Source organism: Rousettus aegyptiacus, unplaced genomic scaffold (assembly GCF_014176215.1).
Source record: "Rousettus aegyptiacus isolate mRouAeg1 unplaced genomic scaffold, mRouAeg1.p scaffold_m13_p_1, whole genome shotgun sequence".
NCBI lineage: Eukaryota > Metazoa > Chordata > Mammalia > Chiroptera > Pteropodidae > Rousettus > Rousettus aegyptiacus.
Window position 1 is genome coordinate 131,201,849 of NW_023416284.1, and position 15,818 is coordinate 131,217,666.

The following is a 15,818-nucleotide window of genomic DNA, read 5'->3' on the forward strand; positions in this document are numbered from 1 at the left end:
GTGTGATATTTCTTCAAAGTCTGCCACAAGGGGGACTTGGCCATGGCCTTCAGAAAAACAACAGTGGAGACTCATTAAATGCAGACTGGTCGGTCATTTGGTGAAAGCATCAAGAGTGCCCTAGAAAGGGGAAGAGAGAGATCTTATATGTTTTTCTTTACCATTTCCTTATACTGCATCCAGTGGCTCTGTTAACTTGCTCTTTCAGTGAAAGAAGTTTAAAATGGAAAAAGTTTTTACATTAGGTTTATATTTACATATTAAACCTGTGGGATGTGATACCTCTCTTCACCTTGGCCAGAACAGAAGTTTCGAATGGCAAAGACCTTTGTTTTGTTCACTGATATATTGTATGTACTTGATAAATATGTGTTGGAGGAGCTGATCTTTAATCAAGTAATGTGTATGCCATGTTTTAGGTAAGAGCATCAGGGATAATGAGTTTTGGGCTTCACTGCTTTGCACTGGTGCAAAGTAAACAAACAACAACAACCAACAGCAGCAAAACCTCTAAATGAAAAGCAGAAACTAAATTTCACTTCTACTTTTTAGTTGACTATAGACATAGTGATCTGAGTGTAAAGGTGAAAGTGCCTCCAACCTGGCACAGTAGAATATGGTGCCAAATAATGGAAAATAATCAGAGAAAAAAATTCTGTGAGGCAGGTATTAAGCAAAACTGGCGTCCACCCACCAAGAGATTAGACACTACTCCATATGATGCTACAGCATTTGTCCACAGCAATACAATCAGATTTGGCTTTATTTGAACATTGCAAGAAGGAAACAGTTCTTGAGAAGATTCATTTTCACTGTGGGGAGAGGAAGGGAAGCATTCTGTGTAATAATAGAAAAATCAATTATTTTTCAATCAGATGGAGTGTCCTCATGAAATCGAGGCAGAGAACGGCATGTGATATGCCTTCAGGAAAATGATGACTATGAGGGAAAGAGTTTAGAATCATAATTCCAAGGTTGCTGCTAGGAAGAGAGATCTTTCAAGAATAAAACATTGTTCTTGTTAGTGTGGTTTTGTGACCTTACATGGTGGTATGTAATTAATGTACATCGTCCTGCCCAATTTGCCTCTACAAAATTCCATCCTGTCCAACTTGCTTTCCATTTGGCTATGATTTTTTAAGTAACACACTAAAATCCTCTCTTTACAGAATAATAACATAGAGATAAAACAAATAAATGTAAAACAATTCTTATTAGCAAAAAGTATAATCTGTATAGTGTAATATATATTTTATACATATTAACAAGGGAATAACCAAAAAGGTAGAAAGGATAAAAACTTTTGACAAAATTTAAAGCTACATCCTAATTATAAAGTTTTTGATCAACATAAAGATTGAAAGTCATCTCTTGCAAAAAAGATCTAAGGAGAGTATGAAAGTTGGAAATATGGTCTTCAAGTCTACATAAAGACCACGGAGAATGAGTACCCTGGGAAAATCTGTGTACTACAATTTCTTTAACATGTAAGGCTAAAACATAAAGCCCAGAATTCACAACCATTAAAGCCTGTTTACCACATTAAAAAGGTGAATAAATGTGATGGTACCTACTCTGTATAAACCTTATGAGTTGGGAATCACACTGACATAGTCCATGTACACTAGCCTCAAGAAAGAGCACCAGGTTCATGAGGAGCATTGTGCCTGAGGAACGCCCTTTGGTTTTCTGCTAACCAGCATGCCAGCCATCTGAGGGCTGGAATTGCTCCCCTTCCTGGTGTGTCCTCAGATGCTGGCACAGATAGAAGTTCGAGCATGTGAGGAATAAAGGCCCTACTGGTGGACAGCCGTTCACTGACTAACAGGTTAGCCCTGTTAAATTAGTCGAACTGCTAGTCCCTTGTGCCATGGGGGCCATTCCTGTATTTCGGGAGGTGTCATGGCTGACTGACCCAAAAGAGAGCTGTTAATGCCTACCTGCGATCAGAACTGCCTTGGCCCTTCACAGGAGTAACACTGGACCCTCGAATGCTGTGACCACCCTTCATTCTGACACCTCCCTAATTAAAGTGTCCCATCAGCTAGCTGGGGTCTGGGAAGGAAGGAGAGTTATTACAGTGTTTGTCCAAGTAAGTGGAAAGTGCACAATTCAGATGTCTTCAACTTTCTAGGAATAAATCTACTTAGAAAATCACTTACACTCACAAAAATATTTCCAGTGTTCTAACTTACATATCCTAATGGATGAGATGATTCTCTAGTTTTACTAGTGCCAAAAAGGTGACCTACTCTTTGGTTTATGCCAAGAAACCCATAAGGAGAAATGCTGACCTATGATGGTTACACATCATGCTTAATCACTACGTTAAATTAAAACACTGTAATATAAAATAACACAGTCACTAGGCTACTCAGGCAGAACAAAACTTACAGAGCCACAGACACACCTACCGAGACACTTGAAATTTCTAAGGAGTCTGGTTCCCAGCTGTGTGTCAAGAGCCAAATCATGACATCAGGTCTTGAGTTGCCCTGGAGAAACTTAGGGCAGGGCTGTCATAGCAAATTGTGCTTGCCAAAAAGAGATTTCCCAAGAGTTGTCTTAGCTTTTTAGTACACCAACTCCAACAGAAGCCAAGGTTTGCAATAACCTTGCAATGATTTCCTACCCTCCCCGCCCTCCAATCATGACCTTGGGGCAGAATACCTACCTATCCTGAAATTTTGGAATTCCAGAATTCCAAAAGCTCACTCTTAAAGACTGCTTACATAAAGTTAAGTATTTAAACCAGAGAATGGAAAAAAGTCAGCACAAGGTTTCCTTCTCTTTGGCCTGGCCTCAGCTAAATGAAAAGCTCTCGAAAAATAATCGTTTATTCTTTCCTGATCTCTTCAGATGGGGTAAAGCATCAATCCCTGAGAAGGCCAAACAAAGAGCTATGAGGAAAATTTACCACTGGGTAGGGTGGTAAAAGAATCTTAATAAGGTAAATGGGCTTTCTAAAAGCCTAGGGACTCCATAATACCTTTTAAAGACCAAATCACGTAAGAGCACTGTCCAACTCCATCACAACCCATAGATAATGCGGTAATGTATCTCTTCTTGCAGGTCTCCAGACATGCCTCTCTCTATTTTAAATTCTCAGTGGTTCTCAGAATCAAACTCTTACCCTCCTTCTCTGGGTTGACATCTGCCATTTTCCACCAGAACAATAGTTCTCACCAGGGGCATTTCTGTTCCCCCGAGAGACATTGGCCAACATCTTGGGGACATTTTTGGTTGTCACAACTGAAGTGAGGAGAGGAGGATACTATTAAACATCCTTCAATGTAAAAAGACAGCCTCCCACTACACAGAGAATTATCTGATCCAAATGTCAGTGGTGTCAAGGCTGAGAAATCTTGCCTCAGCTGTACAAAGCTCTTTGTGGTTCTCTAAACATGCCAGACTTTTTCATATACTTCTGTTCCTAAAAATCAATGGTTTCCTTTACCTGGAATGCCCTTCCCTACCTTCTAGGTCCAGGAATGACCATTTATCATCCAGGATTCAATTCAAAATGTCGTCTCCTCTAAACTGTCCTTTCCAGAACCCCCAGAGTCAGATGTGCCTTCTTCTGAGCTCCCAGAGCCTCATTAGAGCATTAGCCACACAACCTCAAAATTATCTGTCACCTGCTCAAAGCAAGACCTAAGCCTCATTCATCATTCATCCCCAGAGTATCCATCTGGTAATCAATTCCTGCTTGTTGAATCAATTAGGGAATAAATGGAAATGTTGCAGATGCACCTAAGATTCTCTAGAAATAATGTCTAAGGGACAGCAGTGCCTCAACATCAAAAACAACAGCAGCAAATATTTATTGAATGCTTACAATGTGAACAGGCATTATTTTAAGCACCAGAGCACATGTTAACTTATTTCATCCTTGCAACAGCCCTCTGAGTGAGGTAGGTACCATTATCATTAGTATTTTACAGATGGGGAAACTGAGGCACAGAGACGTCAAGCCACCTGTCCAGGGTCACTGAGTCTAGCATCTGAAGGAGCTGATATTTAAACCCAGTAGTCTGGCTCCAGAGCCTTAATTTTCCAGTATTCATAACAAGACAGTTATACTAACAACCAGCATTTTGGCGGCTCAGAGCCTCTGGCAAACACAAGTGACACCTCCTGAGGAAAACTACAGAATGACCACCAGCTCCTGTGACCCTTCCTGTACACACTACATTTTGGGGTCACAGAACTTTCCAACCTATGGAATGCTTCTGGCAGGAGAAACAACCTCTTCACAACATGGAAAAACACTATGTACCCAGAAAAAGTCATGGTACCATAAAGAAGACATAAGTGCCACTTCTCCAAAGCACCTCTTACCTTGTTCATGCTGCAGGGACTGAAGCGAGGGATCAGACATGTCACAATGCGAGGCTGTTCTTAAGGATTCCCCTTGTGCCTGTAGTCCTCAGTTCTTGAAGCAGACAGCTGCACTGCAAATACAAACAAGAATGACATCCATAAGCTGGTGCTCAGAAAGGCACAGAGCAGTCCTGTGGCCACTGGAACTTTCTGCCACATGGCAACGCTCCATGTCTGCACTGTCCAAAATGGTAAACACTAGCCACATGTGGCTACGGAGCACTTGGAATATGGCTAGTTCAACTGAGGCCTGAATTTTTGACTTTGTGATTTTAATTAAATTTAAATGTAAACAGCCACACATGGCTAGTGGGTACCATATTGGACAGTGCAGGTCTAGAGAGTCAAATCAAGAGTGCTGAGGCCATAGACACTGGGTATGCCAGCGGCCAATGAAAAACTACATATTATATGCTCAGAGTGACTGCAGATATGCAGGGACAACAGCACACTCATTCATTTAAGAACTATTTTTTGAGTACTTATTAGATGCCGGTTACTGAGAATATAGTGATAAAGCCAGAGAGGTTAGTTATTTAAGAGTTTCTAGTTTAGGCTTTGACTTCCTTAGGAAGGTAAAGAACCTAGCATGTGAGCAGCACCTACTATGTACCAGAACTCGATCCCTTTCCTGCTGCCCACGAGGAATAATGGAACAGAAAGGCATTTGTTAGAGCCTGACTATATGATTGCCAGGGCTTAACAGAGAACAGAACCTTCCACAGAGCTCCTGGGGAGGCAGTATGCCAGATGGGAATTCAGAAGTCAGTTTTCCAAGGGCTAAATGAACCAGACATCCAACTCTCCCTCAAATAAAATGAGGGTCCATGTTTTTATCCATGCTGTTGGTTCTTTAGGTAGGTGTTTTGATTTACTTGAATTATATTTTAGAGTAAAACAGTTATTGTATATATGGTTCAAGGATTCTTAATTTGTCAATTAATAAGGAAAAACAGAAAGAAAACATCTTTGAATACTTACTGAACTAAATTTGTGGCCATTTCTTTTGAAAGATATTTATGGATGGCTTTGAGAAGAGAACAAAACATTGCAAGGTTCTTTATAATCACCTAATTTCTGTGTTATTTTTTCAGATTGCATCTAGGAAGCATTTATATATCTGAACCTTTCCATGAAAACTGGAATTGGAGGTTTAAATGGAACTGCAGTGCTTTCAAAATGTATATCATTGTTCATTATAATATAATAACAATATATAATGTTCAACAGGAAATACTCATAATCCCACTAGCCCACTATAATCACCTTTAGTTCTTAGTGAACAGCCTTTCTCTATTGGAGAGTGACATGAGGCCCAGGTACATCTGCTAACTGAGTGGAGCACACATAAAGACTATATTCCCCATAGTAATATCTTTCATTGTTAAGAAAATGATTTTATAATTCATATTTTCGAAAGATAAACTTCTACTCCACACATCACTATTTTGTGAACATAATATTACTAATTCCTTTTATAAATAAGAAGACAGGAACAGGAAATTGCAGATCACTCTCTGGCTATTTGAGACACATCGACTCCAAAGAAAATACTACATTCAGTCATAGCAATAACATATTTTAACAGTGATGTACAACACAGACTCTGGAATTCAGCCCTGAAGCCTAAATACATACGAACGCCCCCATATTTACATGATGCCTGTGTAATCACTGATTCAAAGACAGAAAAATTCAATAATTCTAACCAATCTTAAAGTGATTGACAAAAAATTATGCATGTAACTTTTACTCTTGAATTTCCAGAAGCAGTTGCTAATTAATTTCTGAGTCCTAAAGCAGAACTCTATGTTGTTTCGGGTTAAATACATTTATTTGATCCATTTGAAAACTACGACCCAGCACTTAACTGAGAAGTTTGCCCAAATGCTTTATAGAGATGCCTGATGTCACAATTCCGTTCAAATGTACACACTGATATCAACCCAGGAAAGGTGGGTATGAGAAGGTAATAATAAACAGGCAAGGGTACTTGAACACAATTTCCCCAAGGAAATTCTACCCATCTCTAGTGATACCACAATCCCCATTCCCTCAGAACATGTATATAGAGTTTGCACTAAACTAATTACGGATCTTTCCCTACATGCTTCTGTACCCCCACCTCAAACGTTCTTAGGTCATTTTTATGTATGTTGGTTCTATAACAAAGTCAGACTAAAAAATTCATAAAGGGAAATATTAGTCACATAGAAAGTTCTTAATAAATATTATGAATAGATTTTTTCTTTGCTGTCACTCACAGAGCCTAAGATGATGAATCTTAAAAATAATGTTGATTATCATTGCAGAATGCCTTTGAGGTTTTATTTTAAAGAAAAATGTTTTAATATACAGGATTGTGAATCTTTTTTTAAATGTTCAAAATATCTAAACCTATATAATGTTTAAGATTATACAATGCACTTTATATTAATACTCTCATTTAGTATTGATATCAATCTGAGTGGTAGTTTTCTTAATTAGGGAGCTAGATGCAGAGAGGAAAACAAATTCTTAGTCATGCTCCAATAGACACTGGGCTACAAGCGACTTCGTTTCAAGATATTATAGAATTAAAATATGTACAAAGATCACAAATTAAAAAACCTTCCCCAATAAAACACACATGCAGACACACACAGAATCTCGCTCAAAGACCACTATTAACAGAAAACATCTCAGTGAACAGATGACAGTTTTAGAAATTGGGTCAGTTCGCTTCTGGACAGCAACCAAAAGGACCAGCCTTGTTTCGCCAAGTACTTTCGCTCTCCTTTGAAATAAAGAGAACCTGGTTGTTTTGCAGCCAATTCAGGTTATGAGCTTAGAGAAACCCACGGCTTAAAAAAAAAAAAAGACCACATCTTAAATATAAAGCATTAGGGAAAAGATATCTTGAGTTACTGTGGTGAAATTAAGAATGTTTTCAAAAATTATTTTTTTTTCTTTTGGTGATGGAAGGAAATATAACTTTCGGTAGTGAACACACAATGCAATATATACATGACTATTGAATTGTATACTTGAAACTTATTTGATTTTATTAATCAATGTCACCCCCAATACTTAATAAAAAAATAATAAATTATTCTCTTTTTCAATGTTTCTTTTTAATCATTTATGAAGTTGGATTCCTCTGACACTTTTCAACAACAAAAAAGTACGAATGTCTTTAAAGGGTGCTTGGAGAAAGTCAATCCCACAAGCTAACATGTGACTTCCACTCAGTTGATCCTAATACAGTTTGTTCAATGGGCAATGAAGCCTGTGGTCAACCTTAAGCTTCCAAAAAATAAATGAAATGTAATTCATCTTTCCAGGTGGAAGAAGAAATGTGGGTGAGCAGGATGATGGAGACAGGGTAAGTGGAAGAAGAGACCAAAGAGAGAATGAAAAGAAAAGGTAGAGGCTACAAAGAAAGGAGAAAACTTAAGGACAGATGAACAAAAAGATACCCAGTGACAGTTCAGCGATGTGGCCAAGTGCCCCTCACCAGTCAGGTCCTCATTATGGAAAAGATCAAGAGATTCGGGCTCCTGGTGCCAATACCACATTCTACGGCTTCTCTATACTGTACACTCTAATGGCCCGGCCCGGGTGTCAACAAGCAGGAGCTGGATAAAGTTAAGACCGGGCCGACCTGTTTCACCACTATTTATTTACCACCAACTGCCACCTACCACAGAGGAGTCCATTTTACCTGGGTCACTGCTAATGTTGTCCAGAGGAATAAGCCCACTTTATCTCCTCACTCTAAAGAGAAGCTTAACGATGTCAAAGGACTGTGTGTGTGTGTGTGTGTGTGTGTGTGTGTGTGTGTGTGTGTATCGTGCTATCTTGTCCCTTGAAAATGCGACTAATACTTAAGGCCAATATAGAATGAAATATGATGAGTTGGGCTTTTCTCCTCACTCCATATCCCTCAGCCCCCTTCCGAGATGTTCATTCTAGAAGCTTTTGCAATCCAATTCAAAGCTGGGTAGTTCACGCATTCCTATGGGACACAGGCCAACAGGAGACACCTGGCTTTTAGATATAATGCACCCTGAGGTCGGTCTGTAAACTGGCCTCTTGTCACGCCTCTCCCCACCACCAAATCCAGCTGCCCACACAGAGGGCCCGAGCAGGAGGACTCAAAAGCTTGTGTGGAATAAATAAGTAAAGTAATGACAAACAGGCTTCAGAGAGAAAAAGAGAGAAGGAAAGACAAGAGTTTAGAGGAAATTCTCTAAATTGAGGACTTAGGAGCTTGGGAAATCAGATGAACAAATGAGAGACATAACCCTAATATCCTCCATCCTGTTTTTCTGGGTTGGAGTAATTCACACATCTCTCAAGTTAAGTCTTGTCAATTTCTATTGGAATCTTATGAAAAACTGGGTACATGTAAGACCATTTTATTACTGACAATCCAAACCCTCCCTTCCACAATAAGGGGCATGGTGCTGAGACTAAAGAATCTAAAGGTAAAGCAACAAACAGGCCCTAGTCCCCTGTCCCAAATGCACACACACCTCACAAGTGATGGCTCCTTCCTTTCTTCCTGAAGAAGAGGCAGAGGGACCAGAGCAGAGCTCTTTCAGGGCTTCCTGTAGGTCTTTCTCCATCCTCAGAGTTATAGCAGATGTGTAGCTCTGATTCTTCAAGACTTCCGTGTTCTCACCACCCCCACATTTAGACAGCAAATACACCATAATCTGGTTCTGCCCCAACAGACAGGACAACATTCGCCATCCTGCTTTGCTCTCTGTGCCCTGCCTTCACAGCATGCCCTGGAAAACATACGACCCAAACCAGAAAGAAAACATCTTCCCATCAAGCATCATCAAAAGCTTTCTTCCCTAAGGATAGGTTAGGCAATTTGAAAATTAATATTCTGAAATTTTTACTCGCTTTTGAATTACAGTTCATCAAGAAATTATGATAGGGAAGAGGAAATGAGAGGATTATAAATTAAAAAGGAGAGATGTACTGCTGGTACACACAAAAAAGTTGCCCTGAGAGCCAGACGGGGAGGAATAGAGGCCAGTAAAGGGCCAACACGGCCAAGGGGTCAAGTGTCCACTGCTTTTATACGACTATCTCTGGCACTCATGCTGGGGGGTGGGGAGGTTCCCACACTTGGTCAAATCATACGTTAGGATGCCTAATATTTAAATTCAGGGCTATCACTCTTAAAAAGATCAATTATCAATCTCAGTGATTTAGGAATATCTTAAAGGCACACTACAGAAAAAGAACTGTCAAGAGGTTGCCTGGCTCTGCCCACTTCCCTTGCCTGGGTGACTCTCTAAACCAGGAAACACAAATTCAGATGCCTATCAGAGTCAAAAGAGAATGAGACAAGTGGTCAGGCCGGAGACGACAATGAGGAGTGGCAGGGCCTGGAGAGCAGGCCATTCAAATGTAGCTCCAGGAAAGTAGGAACAAGGCACATGTTCCCAGAGCCTCTGAGAGTCAAGAAAGCCAGAAGACAGAAAGACTGTGTAAAAATCATTTGCTTTTTAAATACTGGTAATTCATGTTAATATTTTGAATATCTGTAGTGGTTGGATTTCTTTGGCCAGTTTGCATCTTCCTTTCTTGACAGTTGTGGGATTCTTTGTTCCTTTAAATCTCCAGGGCTGGAAGCTCCCAACCTGTCTCCTGACCCCTCTGGGGTCACAATGCTATGCCTTCAGGGGCATGGAAGTCCAGCAGGGAGGGTAAGCAGGGCTTGGGGCCATATCGGTCAGTCTGCATATCAACTGTGCCTCCTGGTAAGTGATTCTGGCAAGTTACTAATGCTCTCCAAATCTCTATTCCTTCATCTATAAAATTGGGGAAAATTCCTTATACTTCTTAAGGTTGTTTTGAAGATTAAATAAAGTAATATGAAGAAAGTATTTCGTGTTCAAAAAAAATGAGTCCTTCCCTTCTTCTTGTTCTCCCATCACCCTTCAACGCCATCTTATTCTGTCTGTAAATACACATAGCTGTTTACCTCTCAATCGCCCTACCAGATTGTAACCATTTCAAATGAAGAGATCTTGTCTGTTTTATGCCCAAATAGCCAGCACCTATCCTACTGCCTTAGACCTAGTAGGTTCTCAATATATACAAAATTTAATTATGTGTCATGAACTGAAGGTTTTTGTCTCCCCAAAATTCATATGTTGCCCTTCATAATTCATAATCCCCAACATGATATTAGAAGGCGGAGCCTTGGGAAATAATTAGGTTTAGATGAGGTCATGAATGTGGACCCTCCAGATGGGATTAGTGACTTTATAAAAAGAGAGACCTGAGAGCTTGTGTGCTGGCTCATTCTCTCCCCCTATCCCACCTCCCTGCCATAGTGAGGATACAGCAAGAAGGCAGCTGTCTGCAAGAAAGCCCTCACTAGGAACCAAACTGGCCGGCACCTTGATCTTAGATTTCCCAGCCTCCATACCTATGAGAAACTGCTGTTCAAGCCACATAATCTATGGTATGCTGTTACAGCAGTCTGAACCCACTTAGACAAACATTTAGATTTTCCTTAAATTTGGCACCAACTAAGCCCATTTCTCCTCATTCTATCCTCTTCTGATGTCTTAACATCTATATCTATATCTACTCATTTGGCTAGAATATTTTGAGACTAAATAAAAAAACAGGTCCAAATTAAGACTAAAATACAGAGAGTTTTCTCTTGAGATCACTTTTAGGCATCACTTTTAGGTCAGCAGGGTACTCTCTGGATACGCTTTGCATGCCTCAGAAGAAAAAATATAAACATAAGAGATTTCATCACCCTATTAATAAATAAATGAAAGAATCACGCTTTAATTTTAGCATCCTCATCCAACGTTTGCCAACAGAGCATGTCACTGCAGGGGTGTACTTTGAGGCCATCCAGAATGCTAAACAATCCCTAACCGTTCATTCACTTTGGCTTGAGAAAGGTGAACTGTATTCATCTAGGACAATGGTTTACCAACCATGCCTGACTTACCTGGGTTTCTTTGATTTTATGCTGAAAAAAACCCCATAGACCTTCAAAGATTTCAGCTTCCCTCTCCCTAGGGGGGTTTGCTGAACAATCTTGGCAAATGCATTTCCTGTGATTTGGTGAGAAGCTAAAATAACTCAACAGAAAGCCAGAGTCAGTGGGTTACTTCAGAATGACCCACAGAAAAGGGAGCAGTGACAAGGGAAATCACTGGAAAGGCATCTCTCTTTAAAGAAGCTCAGGTGGCTAGTCATCTCTCCGATAAAAGGTTTCCAGTTCAGGAATTTAAATATTCTCTAGAATACCTTGAGGACAAGCTGTAATGAGGGACAGTCACTTAATTAGGGGCTAGTGCTTACAACTGAAACTCCTCTGCCTAGTAAGCCAAAGAGGGTGTAATACCTTCTTCCTCTGGGAAGAAACTTCCAGTAATCCTCAAGAAGAAAGCGCCATTCGGCACAATGGGCCCCTGTTGAAAGTAATCTCAGGGATTCACTGTTAATCTCTGCTTTCCTGAGGCTGGAATCCTGTATAGTTGATCCCTGAACAACAAGGAGGTGAGGGGCACCAACCCCTGTACAATCAAAAATCCATGTCTAACTTTTGACTCCCTCACAATTTAACTACTAATAGCCTACTGTTGACAGAAGCCTTACTGATAACATAAACAATCGATTAACATGTTTTGCATGTTATATATTGTATTCTTATAATAAAGTAAGCTAAAGAAAAGAAAATGTTGTTGAGAAAGTCATAAGAAAAAATACATTTACAGTACTGTACATACTTACTGAAAAAAAATCTGCGTCTAGGTGGACCCTCACAGTTCAAACCCATGTTGTTCAAAGGTCAACTGTACCTCTCCTTAGTGTGGCTTGTTCTTTTTTGAGGGTGTACCACATCCTGGGTTGTTAACTTCCCCACAGGGATATATTGCTTCTATCAGGGCCCTAGGACTTCTAATGCTCTTGAACCAATTTAGTGTCTATGTCAAAATAACTGAATTTCCCACATCTTTCAGGTAGCAGAACTACAGACCCCTCAGCTATTTAAACAATGTCACCTTGGATTTCCATTCCCCCCCCCCCCCCCGCCACACACACACTGTCTCTCTCTCTCTCTCTCTCTCAACCTCACACAGACTTTGGGGAAGGCTGCTTACCCCCTTTTGGCAAACAGTTCCTGTGTGAGTATAAACACTACAGCCCCTAGAGAATCTAGAGTCTATGGCCAGGTTGGACTCACTCATGAGGAAGTAGCATCGATGTCTTCTGGTACCTGGCAATTTTCCTTTTCTGTTTTTGGGCTTACTATGCACTTACTAGTTTCTATTTTATCCATCACACCTAAATATTTTGGGGAGAAGGTGGGATGGGGATGGGGGTGAGAATTGGGCCAGGCTGGATCAGCTTAGTATATGATTCTGCCACAAATGTCCAGTTTTGTGTTCCCTAAATTCCTCCATATTTAGGGTCCTGTTATGTGACCCATTAGCTGTAATTCAGGCTGGACAGAACCAGAAATACATTCTTCGTAGTATGAGCTATACTGTTGTGACTCATACTCTAACTCTTCCTCATAACGGCATGACGCTGGGTGAGGAAGAGTGTAAGGATAGCCAGGCAGTGAGAACCATACCCCTGGCCGTCTTCGGCAGTGCAGGCAGTTACCACAAGGAAGCAGTCACCTCCCTGCACAAGGCTGTCCTCGGTTCTGAGGAAAGGACTCTGCCTTATGTGAACTTTTCCATGATTTAGAACTGGATGACAGCACACTGACATTTTGGTAGCCTTAGAGAGGGAAAGGTGTCAAGGAATGAAACAAGGGCACCACCACATCATCACCGTGCTCTGCAGAGTCACCGTGTTCTTCAACAGCAGCCAAGAGAACAGCCACAGCTAACGGCTCCAGCAGCCGACCTGGAGGCCTTGTCCCCGGGGTAGCCTCTGATCTCATTACAGCAATCGACACTTGTCCTCTCAAAACAAACAGAGGAAATTTATGCCTGCCTTAGCCTGTGGAGAGCTCTACATTCCTTGTTTAACGAGAGTTCCAGCTTCTGAGACCACAGCCACTGGGATGAAGAGGATGTCTGCTTTGTTCCAAAGAAAGAACTGTCATCACTGCCTTTCCCTCTTCCTGATACGAAGGTGGGGAGCCTGGGGGGAGCCACTGAACTTTTGGCGTAGCTTCTCTGCTCCCGTCCCTGAAGAGAAGGTCCCTTTCTTCTTATGTCAACATCCCCAAGCTCAGTCAGTGGAGCCATTTCCTCTTCAGCAGCTCTGGGAAAGTTGCTATAATGTGGCCTTGAAGGGTTCCACCTGCCAAAGCCAGAATTCCAAGGAAGATACTGTTCTGTGTAACAAAACTCTACTTCTTCTGGTGGGAAAAATCTTCCCCCAAAATACCCTTGCTTGAGCCTTGGACATTTTTACTTAACTTGGAGTTCCCACTTTTAGGACAAGTATCAGGAGGGAAAACATTCTTTATATCCTTTTATTCAATCTCGGAAGTAACTGAGTGCCCAGCTTACAAGTTAGAGAGCAAACCTCCAAAAAGAAACAAGAACAGAGCAATGGTTCTGGGTCAGGGCCTATTTTGCCTTCTCCCTTCTGCCCCCGCCAGGGGACATCCGCGCCATGTGGAGACATTTTTGGTTGTCATGATTGGGGGAGGGGGCCACTGGCGTCTAGTGGGGAGAGGCCAGAGATGCTGCTAAATATCCTACCATGCATAGGGCATCCCCCATAATAAAGAATTATCTGGCCCAAAACGTCAACAATGCTGAAAACGAGAAACCCCGATGTAGAGGGAACACTCAAGGATGTAGGTAAGTTTAAAATAATGACAACATTACAATAATGTTGATATACAGTCAAAATGTACACAATTGACAACCACAACAATTTACCAGCTCTCTCCTCGAGTAAAATGAAAGTTGCCTTTTAATTATACGGAACAAGATCATTAAAGCTGTCTGAAAAACACTGGAGCAGCTTCAGCACCATCGTGAATGCTGTATTTATTCCAAGTAGAGCCGTGATCTGATAGTGCTTACTATCACAATTCAGTGGTGAGTATTAACTGAAGGAATTTGTGAGCTAAGTTTCATAATTACTAAAACTGTATAGGTAGCCCGAGTATCTAGGTCTGAGAAAAAATGGAAAATGTTTAAACTTTTAAAATACTAACAAAATATGAGGAACCATGGTGATGTTGACCTACATTCTACGAAGGCTAAAAAAAAATTGCATAGTAGGGCTCTAAACAAATGCTGAATGGCTGAAATGTATTATAATGAAAATAATCACAGTGTATATTTTGAAATACTGCCCATATCTACTTTTCTGTACCAGTTTGCATATATTCCATTTCCTCTACATGGCATACTTTCCGTACATTTGGTATAAGGATGCACATTTAGATAACCCATTAGTCACTAGTCATTAGTCATTAGTCTCTCATGAACTCTTTAATTTTAGCAAAAGAAAAAAAAACAATTTCATGAATGAGCAGGGGACAATTTTTTAATGGACTGTTTTAAAGGCTTGTGGTATAAACAATAAACAAAACTGATTCACTGAATGTTAATACTGTTTAATATGATGTAAGGCTTGGGCTGTTTTTGTTTTTTGTTTTTGTTTTTGCTGTTGTTTTTTTTTTTTAATGTCCCAGAAATTAGAGGAAAATGAGTGGTAGGGAAAAATGATACCTTCCTTGGCATTTCGAAATCATTGCTTAGTTCCTCTTGCGCAAGGAAGCCATAGCACTGACATTATTTTACCTACCGCAAACACAGTACACCTCGAAGTCATTCTCCACAATATCCCACTTTCCTACCTCTACTCAAGTCCTGCTAAATCATCTCTGGAAACGATTAACCAAGAGTCCTGTTTCACGTTCCCTCTCTTCCCTCCCATGCTGCCTTAGTCATGCTGGAGTCAAGACAAAGCAAACTTGTATTACATCACAGAGCAAACTCATTTTCTATAAACCATCCTGTTGGTAGTTTACGGCTACTGGAACCCAAGGCTGTCAACACTGTGGTCTTTGTTTGGTGGGTGTTGTTTTAAAAAAATTTTCTTAAAGTTTCCCCACACCCCCTTCCTCTTTTGAATACAGGCAAGTAGTTCAAGGCGCCTCTCCAGCCTGGCTCCACCCCACTGTGTAAACTAGACATTACCTTATACACAAATGAATCTACCGCATTCCTCAGTCTAGCTGCCTTGCTGCAAATTCCTATGCTCCCCAGCAGCCGCAGCCGCACACACTCCCCTTGGCTTCCCCTCCTTTTTCCTTTTCCCCCACCCTCCTTTTTTTTCTTTTCTTTTTTTTTTTAATTTCCACTGCCTCACTGTGTTTTTGTGTAAATGATCTCACATGACTCAACAAATCCATCTGCCTGAAGCAGGCCAAGTCTGGAGCCCTCCCAGGAGGGAGGAGAAGAATTGCTTTGTGG

At 40.8% G+C, this 15,818-nt stretch overlaps 1 protein-coding gene across 7 annotated transcripts in view; it reads right to left on the reverse strand.

Annotated features, from left to right (window-relative positions):
- BACH2 (BTB domain and CNC homolog 2) overlaps positions 1 to 15,818 on the reverse strand; it is a 306,133-nt gene that overhangs the window by 225,787 nt on the left and 64,528 nt on the right. For 6 of the 7 annotated variants that reach the window (XR_001596360.2, XM_016140599.2, XM_016140598.2 and 3 more), the window contains exon 2: positions 4,342 to 4,454. The gene's annotated coding sequence lies outside the window, so the exon portion shown is untranslated. Of the gene's footprint in view, positions 1 to 4,341; positions 4,455 to 8,900; positions 12,435 to 15,818 lie in introns of those variants that run through there. The other variant, XM_036220122.1, reaches the window with a different exon arrangement.